General features: G+C 39.3%; 1 long non-coding RNA gene across 1 annotated transcript in view; it reads right to left on the bottom strand.

The window, feature by feature from the left end:
• LOC141580175 (uncharacterized) overlaps positions 1–8,205 on the bottom strand; it is a 30,006-nt gene extending 21,801 nt beyond the window's left edge. Inside the window, exon 1 of the long non-coding RNA XR_012512265.1 lies at positions 8,112–8,205. This is a non-coding gene — a long non-coding RNA (uncharacterized LOC141580175). The remainder of the gene's footprint in view (positions 1–8,111) is intronic.
• Positions 8,206–14,997: the final 6,792 nt, after the last annotated feature.

Here is a 14,997-nt window from a genome sequence, read left to right as displayed (position 1 = left end):
CTGGCTTGGCCTGGGTCCAGGTTGGAATTCAAAAGGTTCCCACAGAATTCATAAACACAGACCTCTCCTCGCCCAGGCTGGAGCAAGCAAACAACTATCAAATAAAGGATCTGGAAGCATGTGCATCATCACCTGGGAAATGCGAATTTACTGAGCCCCAGCTCAGACCCACCGAATCAGGAACTCTGAAGGTGGAGCCCGGCCAACTGTGTTTTAACACGCTTTCCAGGTGATCGTGAGGCACACTCACATTTGAGACATTTAAACCCATTCTTCCTCCCAGGGACCACCATGAGGACAATCAGTTCCAATAATGTTGGTAACTACTGCTCTGGATTTTAATGATCACTTGGCCTATCGAACCCTAAGAAATAAAAATTTTAGAACACCAAACAAGGTTTCTATTTTTAAGGCTTTGGAACGTATGTGATTCATTCTTTTTAGGTTTTATATGATACAATAGTAAACCTTTAAATACATAGAGTTTTAGCTAGAAAATGAAATCCTTTTACATGATTATACTCTTTATGCAATAATTAGCATAAAACTAAGAGATACCAATTTTCTTCACATAAATAGAGCATCATTTACATAAATTATAATGCTAATAATCTATTTTCAGTCCAAAATGTGTGTGTGTGTGTGTGCACGCAGTTTTCACTTGGGTAGAAAGAACCACTACGTCAAATAGAATAAGCATCTATTCTACTGCTTCGAGTATGTGGATAGTTATTAAATTAGAATATGTTGCTTGAGATACAAGTAACTCATCTAGTCAACTCTGATTCCTCACACTCTGATTAGATAGTTCTTACAGTTGTCCATAATATTTATTTCAACTTCATGCAGGTCTGAAATAATCACAGATCTTATTAAAAATGAGAACTTTTATTTCATGGAGTCTATGACCTCATGTTTTCTAGTTCACATTGTTGTTTAATCGGAACATGTTGGTGTTTCATAAATTTGCCTGTGTCATATTGTAGTGAAGATAAGAGGAATTGTTGCTTTAAGCAGGATCTTAAGATACTGTGGGGTCCTCTGCATTGGCTCAGCTACTACAAACTGAGGTTTACTGTCTCAGTTCTGTGAACCTAGAACTTCAATGGATATACATTTTTTTTTAATGATCAGGCCTTGGCACAAACTATATGTCAGTAATTACAACAAAAGATGATATTCGAGTGATAAGAACATTTATGTCTACTATGCAAAGGATGTCTGCCCTAATTCCAAGGTTTCAGACCAATACAATCAGTGATCAGAATAAAACCTGCTTTCATTCTTTCCACTTAAGCACAGGGCTATGTGTCTATTAGCACATGTGCAATCAATGTAGGAACATGGTAATTCTGAGAACTGCCACAGGTGGAGAAAATATTTTTAACATGCTAACTCCTCTGCCCAAGCAATCTTTGCAGGTGACTCAATTTCAGCCTGAGTCTCCTCATTCCACCTCTCCTCTTCTTTAACACCACTCCCTCAAACATGTCCTCTACTCTCCAGACCCATAGTCAGGCCTACTTTTCTGGACAGAAGATGTTGACCCAGGGAATCCAAGCCAATTCTGGCTCCTGCCATGACAAACAGAGGAGCCGTCAGAGAGAACAGCTCCACCTCTACAGAATCACACACACACCATATGCGTCACCTGCATCAATATCAACATCTCCTTCATTTCCTTTTCCACACCTATCAACATCAACTTCCTCATCAATGTTTCAATGGGTCGTGAACACCAGTGCAATTATTACCATCATCCCAAATGCCGTCACTATTTCCTACTTGCTAAGAAACGGTGTGGTCTATTGGTAAAAGAGAAACAGCTCTGAAGTCAGGCTTAAATACTTTCAAATTATAGCTGTAGTTCCCATTATTTGGGAGACTTGGGCAAGTTCCTGACTTTGAATATTATTCCTTAGCTGCAAAATGTAAATAATACCTTCCACCCATGGTATTGGCAAAAATTAAATGAGATAAAATCCATAAAGAAGCTAACACAGTCGTGTCTCCCAGCTGGTACTCAACAAATGTAAATTTTATATATTGTGGATCCTCAGTAAATATGGAACAAGTGACTGAATGGATAGCAAAGGGAACCAGATATTCTTAACAAACACTTTATTTAAGCTGCAGGGTTTTTTTTTTTTTTTGAGACGGAGTTTCGCTCTTGTTACCCAGGCTGTAGTGCAATGGCACGATCTTGGCTCACTGCAACCTCCGCCTCCTGGGTTCAGGCAATTCTCCTGCCTCAGCCTCCTGAGTAGCTGGGATTACAGGCATGCGCCACCATGCCCAGCTTTTTTTTTTTTTTTTTTTTTTTTTTTTTTTTTTTTTTTTTTTTACTAGAGATGGAATTTCACCATGTTGACCAGGATGGTCTGGATCTCTAGACCTCGTGATCCACCCGCCTCGGCCTCCCAAAGTGCTGGGATTTTAAACAATAAGTTGTTGTTAGTAGCCAAAACCTTCCTTCAAGTACAATTGTATGCAGAAGGTCAACACTTAAAAAAAGAAAAGTGGAGCTGCTTCAATTAAAGCAGGGATAGGGGTCCTGTGGTGTTCTTAGATCGATTTGTCACTGAGCATCAGGTCACCTTTGTCCAGGGACTCCCGAAAGCTCAGTTTGAAAACCACAGATACAGGATATATTCTTAAAACTAAGTTTTACTATAACCTTTATCTAAGTTCTATTTTTGGTTAGTTCTATTTTCTTTTTGTTAATAATCTAAATAAAATCTTCATCATTACCTCTTCTAACTTGTATTGTTGATACATTGGAAAGCTACCTTTATAGATGAGTAAATTATCTTAAAAATTCTTCCAAGTTTTTCAGTTTATTTTACTGGCATTTCCCAAGTACATAATCACATTGGATACAAATGATTATTTTTTTTCTCCTCTTGGTCAGAATTTTAATCTCTTATTTATTTCATGTTTCGGTGTATGCATGAGAACTTCCAAAATAATGTTACATAAAAGTTGTCATGGTACGCATCCTAGTTAGTTCTTGATTTTAATTAGCTTTCTTCTAGGCTAGTTATTCCTACTTTGTTGCCAGAGTCCCAACCCCCTGAAATTCTGATCTAATCGGTCTGGAGTAGCCTCAAGCATCAGTAATTTTAAAAAGCTCCCCAGGTGATGCTTATTTTCAGAGATAGCTCCCCTTGGTTCCAGGTAATTTAGCAGGATATGATGTGGGCTGCTTATTTAATATTGATATTCTTTATCATGTTTAGGAAAAATTTGTTGTTTCCTGTCTAAGGCTTATTGTTTGCTTACTTTAGAAATAATGATCTATTGAGATGATTGTATTATATATGTATATAAATCTATTTTTCTTATTGGATATACTAAAATGATGAATAAAACATCCTTGTACTCCCCAGTTAAACTCAATCTGGCCATGGCCATGGTAATTCCTTCATTGCATTATTCAGCTCAGTTTGCATTTATATTTATAATTTATAATGTCTTTTTATGTATTCTCTGTAATAGTAACGATTATAATATATTATGTTTAAGAATTAAGTGTTTGCTATGTTCCAGATACTGTTCTAAGTTCTTTAAATTATTTATATTTCAGTCTTATATCTACGGAAACTGAAGCAGAAAAGTATTAAATATCTTGTCCTTGGTCATACTGCTAGAACACAGGAGAGCCGCAATTTGAACTCAGGTACTTTGGTTATAGAGGACATGCATGAGGGCACTATTTCATGCCACCGGTCCCTGCCATCACGTGTCGCCTGGGTGACACTGAATAACAAGTTCTTTAGCCTCTCACTTCTTCAGTTTGCTCATCTGTAAAATGAGGATAATAGTTATCCCTCCCTCATAGGTTTTTAGGAGGAATGTGCAAATGAATATTTGTGAAATCTCAGAACCTTGCCTGGCACTGAGCAAGAACAATATCAAGTGTTTGTTAAGTAGACCCAACCCAGGCAATCTGCACCTGGGTCTTATACACGGCCTCTTTGGTATCAGGGTTATACTAGTCTTTAAAAAATGACTTGAATAGCTTTTATAACACTGACCCCAAATCTTTATTGGAGGAAATTCCTTGATTAAACACATTTCTTCCTTTCTTTTTTTTTTTTTTTTGTAAATTAGTGTTCTACTTTTCCATAATAAATTTGTTATGTACATGTTCTCAAAAATCATGTATTTTCTACTTTATTGGCATAAATTTTTTAAATAATAAAAGCTTTATACTGTTATCACCTTTTACTTCTTTAGATTTGTTTATTTGAATTTTCTCGTTTATTAAAAAAAAAAACACAAAACCTAATTCTTATTTTATTAACTTTGTTTTGGATTTTTCTCCCAGCAAACCAATTCTTGTATTTATCTCTTAATGCTATTAGTTTTATAAATAATGTCTGATTTACATATCTATCTTGTTGAGTAGAATGCTTCATTTATCTAGTTTCGATTCGATCACTTAAAGTAATAGAAAGAATCAAACAGCATAGAATTCCTTTATGCACTTCGGTCACATGCAACCATTTCTGATCTGTGCTGTTGCTCATCAACGCGCTTGTGGACTGTTGCTCCAACCACCTCATTCAGTCAGCCCTTTTCTCAGTCATAATTATTCCTTCCCCACTTTTTCTCCGGCCTCTCTCTTCTGGGACCTCTCTTCTAAAACAACTATTTTCCTGACTCAGTTTATCTCCTTCCAACATATGGTGATTATACATAATTGCAATGAGGAAGGTGAGGTTAGACAATTTTCATTTGTTTTTCTGATCCAGTTGTAGGATACAAACTCATGAAGCAACAACGGATAGTTCTTCCATATACAAACAAGAAGTAACCAGAAAACTTAATAAAAGAATTGGTGCCATTTACCATAACAGAAGAAGAAAAGAAAGAGAAAGAAGAGGAGGCGGAAAAAGGGAAGAAGGGAACAAAGAAAAGAAAAGAATGGGAAGGGAAGAATGAGGGAGGACAATAGGAATAAACGTAAGAAACGTGCAGTAACTATTCAAAGAAGACTTTCAAAAAACTTTCCGAGAGACATTTTAAAAGAAAAGCAGCTTGAATATAAATGAAGAGCTTTTTAAATTGAAATAGAAAAAGCTAATATTGTAACTGTCAATTCTTTCCAAGTGAATATGTAAATTTGTTGCAACCCCAATAAAATATTAATTTTTAAAAAAATAAGAGCAGCTGGTTCTCAGATTATTGTATAAATACCAAAATTCAAGCTTAGCCAGAAAAACATGTCTACAAAGGAAGCATAATGAATTAGGCAAGCTCTACTAGATAATGAAACATATTATAAAGCATATGTGATCAAGCTAGATAAATGAATTGATAGAGAATCCAGAACTGGACTCAAACACATACACAAATTCAGTTATGACAAAGGTGACATTTAGAAGCAAATGCATTCTTCAAATGATACTGATTCTACTCATAAAGTTATAATACATTTTTCTTAGCAATGTTTTAATTATTATATTATACATTTGTTACAGTTACCTTTATTATAAATATTATGTACTTTTTAGGCCAAGCATGGTGGCTCACATCTGTAGTCCCAGCACTTTGGGAGGCCGAGGCGGACGGATAGTGAGGTCGGGAGATCAAGACCGTCCTGACCCAACATGGTGAAACCCTGTCTCGACTAAAAATACAAAAAATAGTTGGGCCTGGTGGCACATGCCTATAGTCCCAGTTACTTGGGAAGCTGAGGTAGTAGAATTGCTTAAACCCAGGAGGCTGAAGTTGCAGTGAGCTGAGATGGTGCCACTGCACTCCAGCCTGGTGACAGAGGGAGACTCTGTCTCAAATAAATAAATACATACATACATAAATAAACAAAATGTACTTTTTAATATAAATCAGTCTGTAAAGTCTAGGAAAAAAATTAAGAAATTATTTTATATTCTGGATTGGGCGAAAGTCTTTTTAATATTTACTGAGCACTGGTTGACAAGCAATTTTTAAGCACTTGACTTATGTTTATTTATTTAATTCCTACGCAATGTTATAATCCCCACTTTATAGATGAGAAACCAAAGCACAAAAAGGTGAAGTAGACTTGGCACTTGCTCCGATAGCTCAAAAGCAGCAGAGTGGAAGTACACAGCCAAATGGTTTTATTCTAGAGCTGGTGTTAACCATTGTGATAAACTACCCGGAAAAAAGACAAAGGTGAAGGCCGGTGGCAGGTCCTGGGCCACCTTGCTGGGCTCCATCCCTCCTCGGCTGTGATGCATGGGCAGTCCCTGACTCATGTCCACAGATGGGTCATTGTTAGCACAGTTACGAAATGTTGTAGCATTATTATTTATCCTATGAATGAATAGCAAGGTGACCCTGCTGGCAGAAGAAGAAATTGTGTGCTACCTGGAAGTGAGAACCAGGTGATGTGATGTGTGAAAACTGGTTAAGTAATTGTGCTAGACCTGGCAAGACCTTACTCTGGAAATACAAAATGTCATTGCAAACAACCCATGTGTTTCCCACAAAGAAAAGAAAGCTAAAGAGGCAAGCTCACCAAACATCTGCATGCCTGCTGGCCAGGGAGTACTGGCATACTTGTTTAAAATGTACCTATGGTGTGATTCAGTAAGCTGTAACTTCTGCAGGATTTATGTATCAGACAGCTCCTTTTTGCTAACCTTCCAACCAAGACTTCTGAAGAATTACTCCAACACGTTCATCACTGCTTACTCCAAATTAAACTCCAAATGGAAAAAATTTTTGATATAAACCTATCCATAAAGTTCTAGAAAAAAAATGGGGGAATTATTTTTATAATCCAGAGTGAGAAAGACCTTTCTCATTAAGCTCAGATGTTATAATGGAAAAGGATCATTTTTACTGTGTTAAAATTTATGTATGGAAAAAATAAAGTCAAAAGACAAAAACATAGGAAAATATTTGCTCCACCCATAGCATGCAAAAGGCTAATACATTCAAGAGTTTTTTTTTAAAAAAAAATCATGAACACACTTTGGGAGGCCGAGGCGGGTGGATCACGAGGTCGAGAGATCGAGACCATCCTGGTCAACATGGTGAAACCCCGTCTCTACTAAAAATACAAAAAATTAGCTGGGCATGGTGGTGCGTGCCTGTAATCCCAGCTACTCAGGAGGCTGAGGCAGGAGAATTGCCTGAACCCAGGAGGCGGAGGTTGCAGTGAGCGGAGATCGCGCCATTGCACTCCAGCCTGAGTAACAAGAGCAAAACTCTGTCTAAAAAAAAAAAAAAAAAAAAAAAAAAAAAAAATCATGAACAGAGGACACAAACAGAAAATTCACCAGAAAAGAAACATAAATGGCATAAAAATATAAAAAGATGTTCAACCTCAATATTTTAGATGGTAATTTAAAATAAAAATGAAACAACACTATCCATCTACTGGACAAAAATCTTTGCTAATGCACAGTATTGATGAGGGGAGAGGAAGGAGACACTTCCACACATTGAATAGACTAATTGGTACATCTTCTTTGGAGGACAATTAAAAATGATACTAGTAATAATAACAGAAATACCTTACATGTTTTTGAGTATCAGCTATGTCAGATAGATATTCTATGTGTTTCAGATATTCTAACTCATTTACTTGTCATAACAACCAAATGAGGTAGTTTCTATCATTGTCCCCCTGAGGACACTGAAGCACAAAATGTTTAAGAAACTTGCTCAAGAGAGCATGTGTAGTAAATGAAGAAGTTGAGATTCAAACCCAGAAAGTCGGGAAAATTCAGCCTAAAGCACAATATCCACCACACACACAGGCACACACACTAACTATGGGTAATAATGGATGTGTTAGTTACTTTGACTGTAGTAATCATAGTAATCAGTACACAGTGTACATATATGTGTATCACATCAGCATGTTGTAAACCTCGAATATATATAATGTTTGCCAATTTGATATTTTTAAATTAAAAATAAATAAACCAAGCTTGACAACATCCATAAAAATTCAAAAGTTTTATACCCATTATATTCATTAGGATTAGACTCAGGTAGTTGACATAGTAAAGAAAATAGCTGTTGCTCAAATGAGGTAAAAGTTAATTTCTCTCCCAAATAAATAAAATCTGGAGGTACGTAGCTCAGATTGGCAGGGCAGCTTTTACCCTATGAAGTCCTCAGGAGCCTGGCTCCTTCCAGTTCCCCACTCAACAACCAAAGGGTGTGGCCCTGGGCAGCATGTGAATTACAAGAAGTAATAAAGAATAGAGGACAGAAGGCCATTGTCATCTGTCAGAGAACTTGCTCAGAAGCTGTCATGTGACACTACCCCTTCCAGTGCTTGGGCTGCAAAGGAGGCTGGGAAATGTAGTCTTAATTCTGGGCAGCCATTTGCACAGCTTTGCATTGTATTACCATGGAAGAGGAAGAGAAGGGAGACTGAGGAACACTTTGCCAGCACTTTCCTTCCTGCTGAAACCACAATTTCACTTCTAGGAAAATTTCTACCAGATTAACAGCACACGTGTGTGACAACATATTACACGGATTGTTCCCCACGGATCCTTCTTCTCCCTGCCTACCCTGTACCCTGCTGACCTCCATGGACTGCATCACTTGAGCTTCCCTGTCCTCTGGCTTCCACTTCTATTCAGCAGCTGGGAAGAACTTGCAGAAAACCGGAGAGCAAGAGGAGACAGCAGCCAGGGTATTTTTCCTCTCGCTCCTACTCTGATGGCTGCAGTTTTGGTACTGGCTGCATTTCTCATCCTGTGGCTGTAGCTCTTTTTGGCTAGCCTCTCCCACAGCCAGGGTCTCACCGGCTTCTAGTAACACTGCTCCCTTCCCTTGTCCCTTCATGCCACTGCTGGGAGTTTCTGAGTATGTAGCCATTTATTGCTGCTTCCATTCATCCTGCCAGCACCTGTGTAAATAGTACCTCTGTTATTAAACTCTTCAGGTAAGCTCGGGATATGCCATCTGCTTCTGCTGGACTCTGACTTACACACATATGCGCAAGGGCTTTCATGACAGCAGTGCTTGAAATAGTAATAGACCAAAACAAATTAAATATTTATCAATAGGGAACTGATTAAATATCATGCAGTTACAGCAGGAATGTAATGTAGCAGTTTACAAATAATGTCTCACTATCATGTACAGTTAAAAATTTGCTAAGAAGGTAGATCTCACATTATATGTTCCTATTGCACTAAAATAATAATAACGTCTTTATGAGCTAAAACAGCTCTCGATGACAGAATGCTACCAACTATATTTTAAAATATAGATATAGATGTACAGTTAGGTTTGGATTTAGATACACGTGTGGTGTATTATAAATGTATATATTATATGCATTTATATACTTAAAGGTTTTGGGGAAAAGACTAGAAACTGAGACTAGTGGTCACCCCTGGGAAAGAATAATGGAGGATAGGGTAGGACAGAGCTTTACTGTCACTGAATATCCTTTTACACTCAGTGAATTTTTACTACATATATATTACCTTAAAAACCATTTAGAGAAAAAATTATTTTCCTTAGGACATGTATAATAGGAAAACGTATGAATAAGAGAGTAGCATTCCTTTGAGATTCCAGTACTATAAATGGGATTCCAGTTTTCTGTCCCTGCTGCTGTCTGCCCTCCCATGCCCCCTCCTCCCTTACGGGCCACACCAAAGGCCCTCCCTTGTAATGAAGGGCAGTACCTCCTCCCCTGGATCTACTGTGGTCCTTAATGTGCTCTCCCTCTGCATTGGCATCAATTAATGGAGCACATGTTCTGTTCCAAAGCTGTAGGAGGTGCTGGAAATCAGGAGAATGAATAATCCCTGTCCTCAGAGAGATTATTTCCTATGGAGAGACATAAAAGCGCAAGAGGTGTCAATAGAAGTGAATGTAGAGATCGACAGGGCACAGAAAGGGTGTGGTCAATTGTAATCAGGGACTATAATGGGGAACTGGATGGATTTCCTGAGAGGTGACAGAGGAATGTGGTGGTGATGGTAATAACAGGAGAATGAGGTGCCCTCCCAAGACGAGCCAAATAGAAGGGCATTGGAAGCCGCAGAAACAATGTAACTCGAAGCCGGACACTTAAGATAATTTAAGACTATTGATGGAAGATTAAAACAGGGAGTCAATGTGTTGAAGGTCATTGGTGTCATCATCATCCTGGAGAGAATCAAAAGGGAAGGATAGAAAAATGGGTTAAGATTATCTATAATAGTCATTGTTTGGGAAAGAAAAATTAAGACTAGCTAAATGTTTGATTACTACTTTAGACTGAATTAAAATGTGATCATATTAAGATGCTGCATCAAAATGTTCTTGTGCCTTTTGGGGGAAAGACGCATAGGCATGAAATAAGGCGGCACATTGGGGAAATTGCTGATAGTTCTTGGGGCATGACAAATAGCCAGGAAATAATAAGGCTGCAGAGGTGAGGGCAGAGGCTGTGTGACAAAAGTCTTTTCTATCATTCTGGAACAGCTAGTATTTGGCTGGTCAGTGATGTAATTAGTTGTGCATGTTAGAAAGATCACTAGGAGTATGGAGGTGAGGCCAATTAAGAGACCGTGGCACTAACCCTGAGCAAAGGTGGAGAAAGGACAGGCACACAAGAAATGTTGATGCAGAAGAATCAGGAGAAGTTATTAATTGAAGGACAGAGGTGAGGAAACAGGTGAAATGGAAGAAATCTATATTTCTGGTTACCAAACTGGTAGGGGTGCCATATACTGATAAAAATAAAGGATGAAAAAGCCTGGGAGAAAGTGTGGAGCTTGAGGTTACCTGTGAGTTCCAACTTACAAGTAACTACCCCTGACCAGGTATCCCACTATCTTACCCTACAGTTATGATATTTCACTTATAATCTCTTCCTATACTTAATCTCTTTTCTCTGCTCTTCAATCCTCAACTCTTCTATCTCCTTCTTACCACAATTTTGCCTGCTTAATGCCTACCCCCTCTTTAAGAATTAGATCAAGCCACCTTCCATCCAGGAAGTCCCTCATGACACTTTATTTTCTTCCAGGGAAGGCTGAGTTAGGTGACTTTTCCTCCCATGATCTTGTAATGTTCTGTGTTTATTTCTATCATTACACCTTAATGCACATCCAATTGTTTTTCCTTTGCAGATCAGTTTCCTCCACATGATGTTAAGCTCCTAATGGGTAGAATCTGTATCTTCCTCTCTAGTTTCCCCAGCATACAGCACAGTGTTTGTTAGGATGTGACAGGCACTCAGTCATTGTTGGTGGAATGAGTAAGTTATGAGTGGGGGAAGAAACACTTCTTTCTCTAAGACTTGGATGGGAGCATTGGAAGGTGTCAAAAGTTGTAGTTGTTAGGGGCCAAGTGAGGGTATGAAGGTGTGAGGAAGTGAAAGACTACAAGTCTACAGCATGCTGAGGAAGAGAAATTGTGGGGTAAGGTAGTGGGATTCCTGGTCGGGGTGGCGCTTTTGAGAAACTAGGGTGTTTACTTTAGATTCCTGAGTTGGACCTCTTTTTTGGGGTGATGTCAGAGCCCAGATTGAGCCATGGAAGGAGGTTGCTAAAGGGACCCGGAAATTAAGGTTGTAGGAATCAGAAAATTAGAGAACTTTAAAGCTGCGTATTGAACCGATTGTACCAGGATTCTGAGGTTACCCACAATAAAGGCAGGAAGGGGATGAGAAGAAGAATAGGAATGGGGTTTCAGGGAGTCCAGTGAACAGTGGGTGTGCCCAGGGATGGAGGAGATAGAGAGAGGCAGATGGAGGCAGGAATCTCAAGGGAAAATGGAAAGGCGTTTTGCATGAGAGTTGGAAGGTAATGGTCTGGGGTGGTGATGGGGAGTCTGTAGAATACTAACTGGCCTCTCCCTAACTCTGAAGTTTTCTTCATACTGGAGCACCCTCTCCAACCTCTAGAGATTAGGCAGTCTTTATCTTTGCTCTTTCTTCTGATGCCTTGATTCGGTTTTCCGGGATGATTCTCGATTTGAGTCCCTAGCCTTGTGCTATTGTTTTTTGTGTTTTTCTAGGTATCACTCTGCACTCGCAGAATGCTACGATGCCTTTTTTCGTACACCAAATCTGTCCTGTTTTTCATTTCCTTAATGAAAAACTAATATGATTAACTCTGCTGTGAATAAACTAGACTTCCCACTAGATAACTGTCTTGGTCCATTTTTTTTTTCTATAAAGGAATACCTAAGGCTGGGTAATTTATAAAGAAAAGGGGCTTATTTGGCTCATGGATCTGCAGGCTTACAGGAAGCATGGTGCCAATATGTGCACCTCGCAAGGTCATCAGACTGCTTCCACTCATGACAGAAGGTAAAAGAAAGGTCGAGGCAGGACTGTGTAAAGAGATCACATGGCAAGAGAGCAGAAGCAAGAGAGAGAGAGAGGGGAGGGAGGTGCCAGGCTCTTAACAACAGCCAGTTCTTGTGGGAACTAAGAACAGGAACAAACTCACACCTGCACCTAGCCTGCACCTAGCCGTTCTTCAGGGATCCACCCCCATGATCCAGACACCTCCCACCAGGCCCAATCTTCAACAGTTGGAATCAGATTTCAATGTGAGACTTGGTGGGTCCAAACAACGGAGCCAAACATTCACACCATAGCAATGATCATGAACTGACATGCTGCTGTGCGCAAGAAATACATCTGCATGCAAAATATCCTCCTAGATAAATGATGGCATACTCCAATCTACCCTACCAAGTCAATAAATAAGGAAGCCCTGCTGGTGCACCTCAAAGCACATACCCGTGCATTTTCTAGAGCTGCTTCTTTTATGAGTTCAAATTCCCCATGAACAGTTATCTCAAAAGCAAATTGTTTTAAGTTAGAAAGTAAAAGATAAACAGAAATACAGATATGTTGAATTGTTGGGAAGAAATAGAATCAGTGTCCTAAGCTGATAGTCATTCATGCAAGAAAGCCTATGTTCCCAGGGTTTCAGTTTAAGCAATTTGTGGGTTATACCACTAAAAACATCTCTGTTCTGGCTGGACATGGTGGCTCATGTCTATAATCCCAGCACTTAGGGAGGCTGAGGCAGAAGGATCACTTGAGCCCAGAGGTCAAGACCAGATGGGGCAACAAAGTGAGACACCCATGTCTACAAAAAATTAGGTGAGTGTGGCTGCATGCACCTGTTGTCCCAGCTACACGAGAGGCTGAGGCGGGAGGATCATTTCAATCCAGGAAGTTGAGGCTGCAGTGAACCATGTTTGCATCACTGCACTCCAGCCTGGGTGAGAGAGCAAGACCGTGTCTCAAAAAAACAAAATGAAATTCTCTGTCTTGCCTTCCTCTATATACTCGGTCTGTACCTGGCTACCATGAAAACTCCCTGACATCTGCTAAAACAATTCTATCAGTAACATATGGTAATTGAGTACCCCTAAAATACTGTACTAGGTATGTGTATAGAGAACATCACATACAAAATATGGTCCCTGTCCTTAAGAATCTTAAGAGAGAACTAAGACAAGTAGACACAAACAAGTAAAAGAACCTGTGTCAAAGCAATACTACTTTCTTTCAGCATCAAGGATCCAACACTCTACTGCTTTATTGTTAGTATTGCCAATGCATTAAAAAGTTTGAGTGTTGGAATCTTGTGGAAGGTTGGCGTCTTCTGAGTACTCAGAAAGCAATACAACTTTCCCAAACCTGTTCATTATGACATCAGCCAGTCATATGGTGACTGTCAGATCAGCAGGTTCCTCATCCTCCACTTCCTGCAGAATCTGCTGGCACTTTTGTCTGTCTATGATACCACCTGGCTTAACAAAGTAGGTCAGACAAGGCTCTTGGCTCAGACAATGACAGGCACTGGAACATGCTGTAACTGAAGGAGACTGTGATAACATCTTCCGTACAGACTTAAGACTAGAGATCAACAAGAAAGCGACAGCTAGAATCTTTCTTTTTATCTTTAACCCATTTTCCTCTTTCTGTGTTATATAGCCTGTGCTCTAATAAAATATACAAATTCAACACATTTCTGTTATTTCACCATAGAGTGTTATAAAAATACTATCTTACATTGTAGAGTACATTTTCATTAACTGTACAAAATTCTTCCAGGTCTATGAAATTCTTTTTATCCGCAAAGAAAATTCCAAAGAAGTATTATTGACCCAGTTTACACAGGCCTGACTTCAGATTGAGGTCCCATTTCCCTTTACCATTAGAATTGAGTTAGCAATTATATTACTCACCATCAGGGATAGGAGCTCCCTTCCATGCAGAGCAGCCAAGCCTACTTCTAAATGTCACCACCCTCTCTGCTTCTCTGGATCTTACTTCTCCCATCAGCCAACTCTTTCTACTGATTCTCTGCATAGAATTCAATTCAACGAAATTCAATAGGCAATTAATGGATGTCAGCCACAGGCCAAACACCATGCTAGGGATGGAGGTTCCTAAATTAACACCCTCGAGGAGTGGCTAGACTAACTGGGGAGACAGAAAAGCAAATTATTATAATATGGCAGCTATTACAATAGAGGGATGAGCACAGTACCTCTGTAGTTCCAGGAAGGGAATAATTAAGTATGCCTGATAGGCTTAAGTAAGTGGAAGCTGAGTCAGAAGTTGAATTAACAAGATTGAGGGGGCATTCCAGGCAGATGGATCAGCCTGTGCAAAGGTAAAGGAGTGGAACACCATAAGAATTTCAACTTAACTCCCCTGTCATCTTTTAACACCCAAATGCAATTGGAGAAAACCACATTTCCCTTACTTCAAGGCCACTGACCTTAAGGGAGGTCACTAAGCCACTAGCTCACTCATGCACAGCCTTAGACTACTATTCTACAACTTCTTTCTCTGTATACCTCCAAATATTCCCAAGCCCTTTCATCAGCCTGCATCTGACAACTTTGCTCACTATTTCACTGAGAAAATCGTATCCGTGAGAAGAGAACTTGCAAAATCACCGGCCAGCACATCTACCATCCCACCTCGTCTGCTCCCATGTATCCTGCTCTCACCGAGTTAATCCAGATGGACTGTTAATCCCTCTCTGTGCTAACTCA

The sequence above is a fragment of the Saimiri boliviensis genome, chromosome 10 (genome assembly GCF_048565385.1).
Source record: "Saimiri boliviensis isolate mSaiBol1 chromosome 10, mSaiBol1.pri, whole genome shotgun sequence".
NCBI lineage: Eukaryota > Metazoa > Chordata > Mammalia > Primates > Cebidae > Saimiri > Saimiri boliviensis.
This window is presented reverse-complemented; position numbering and strand designations above follow the sequence as displayed.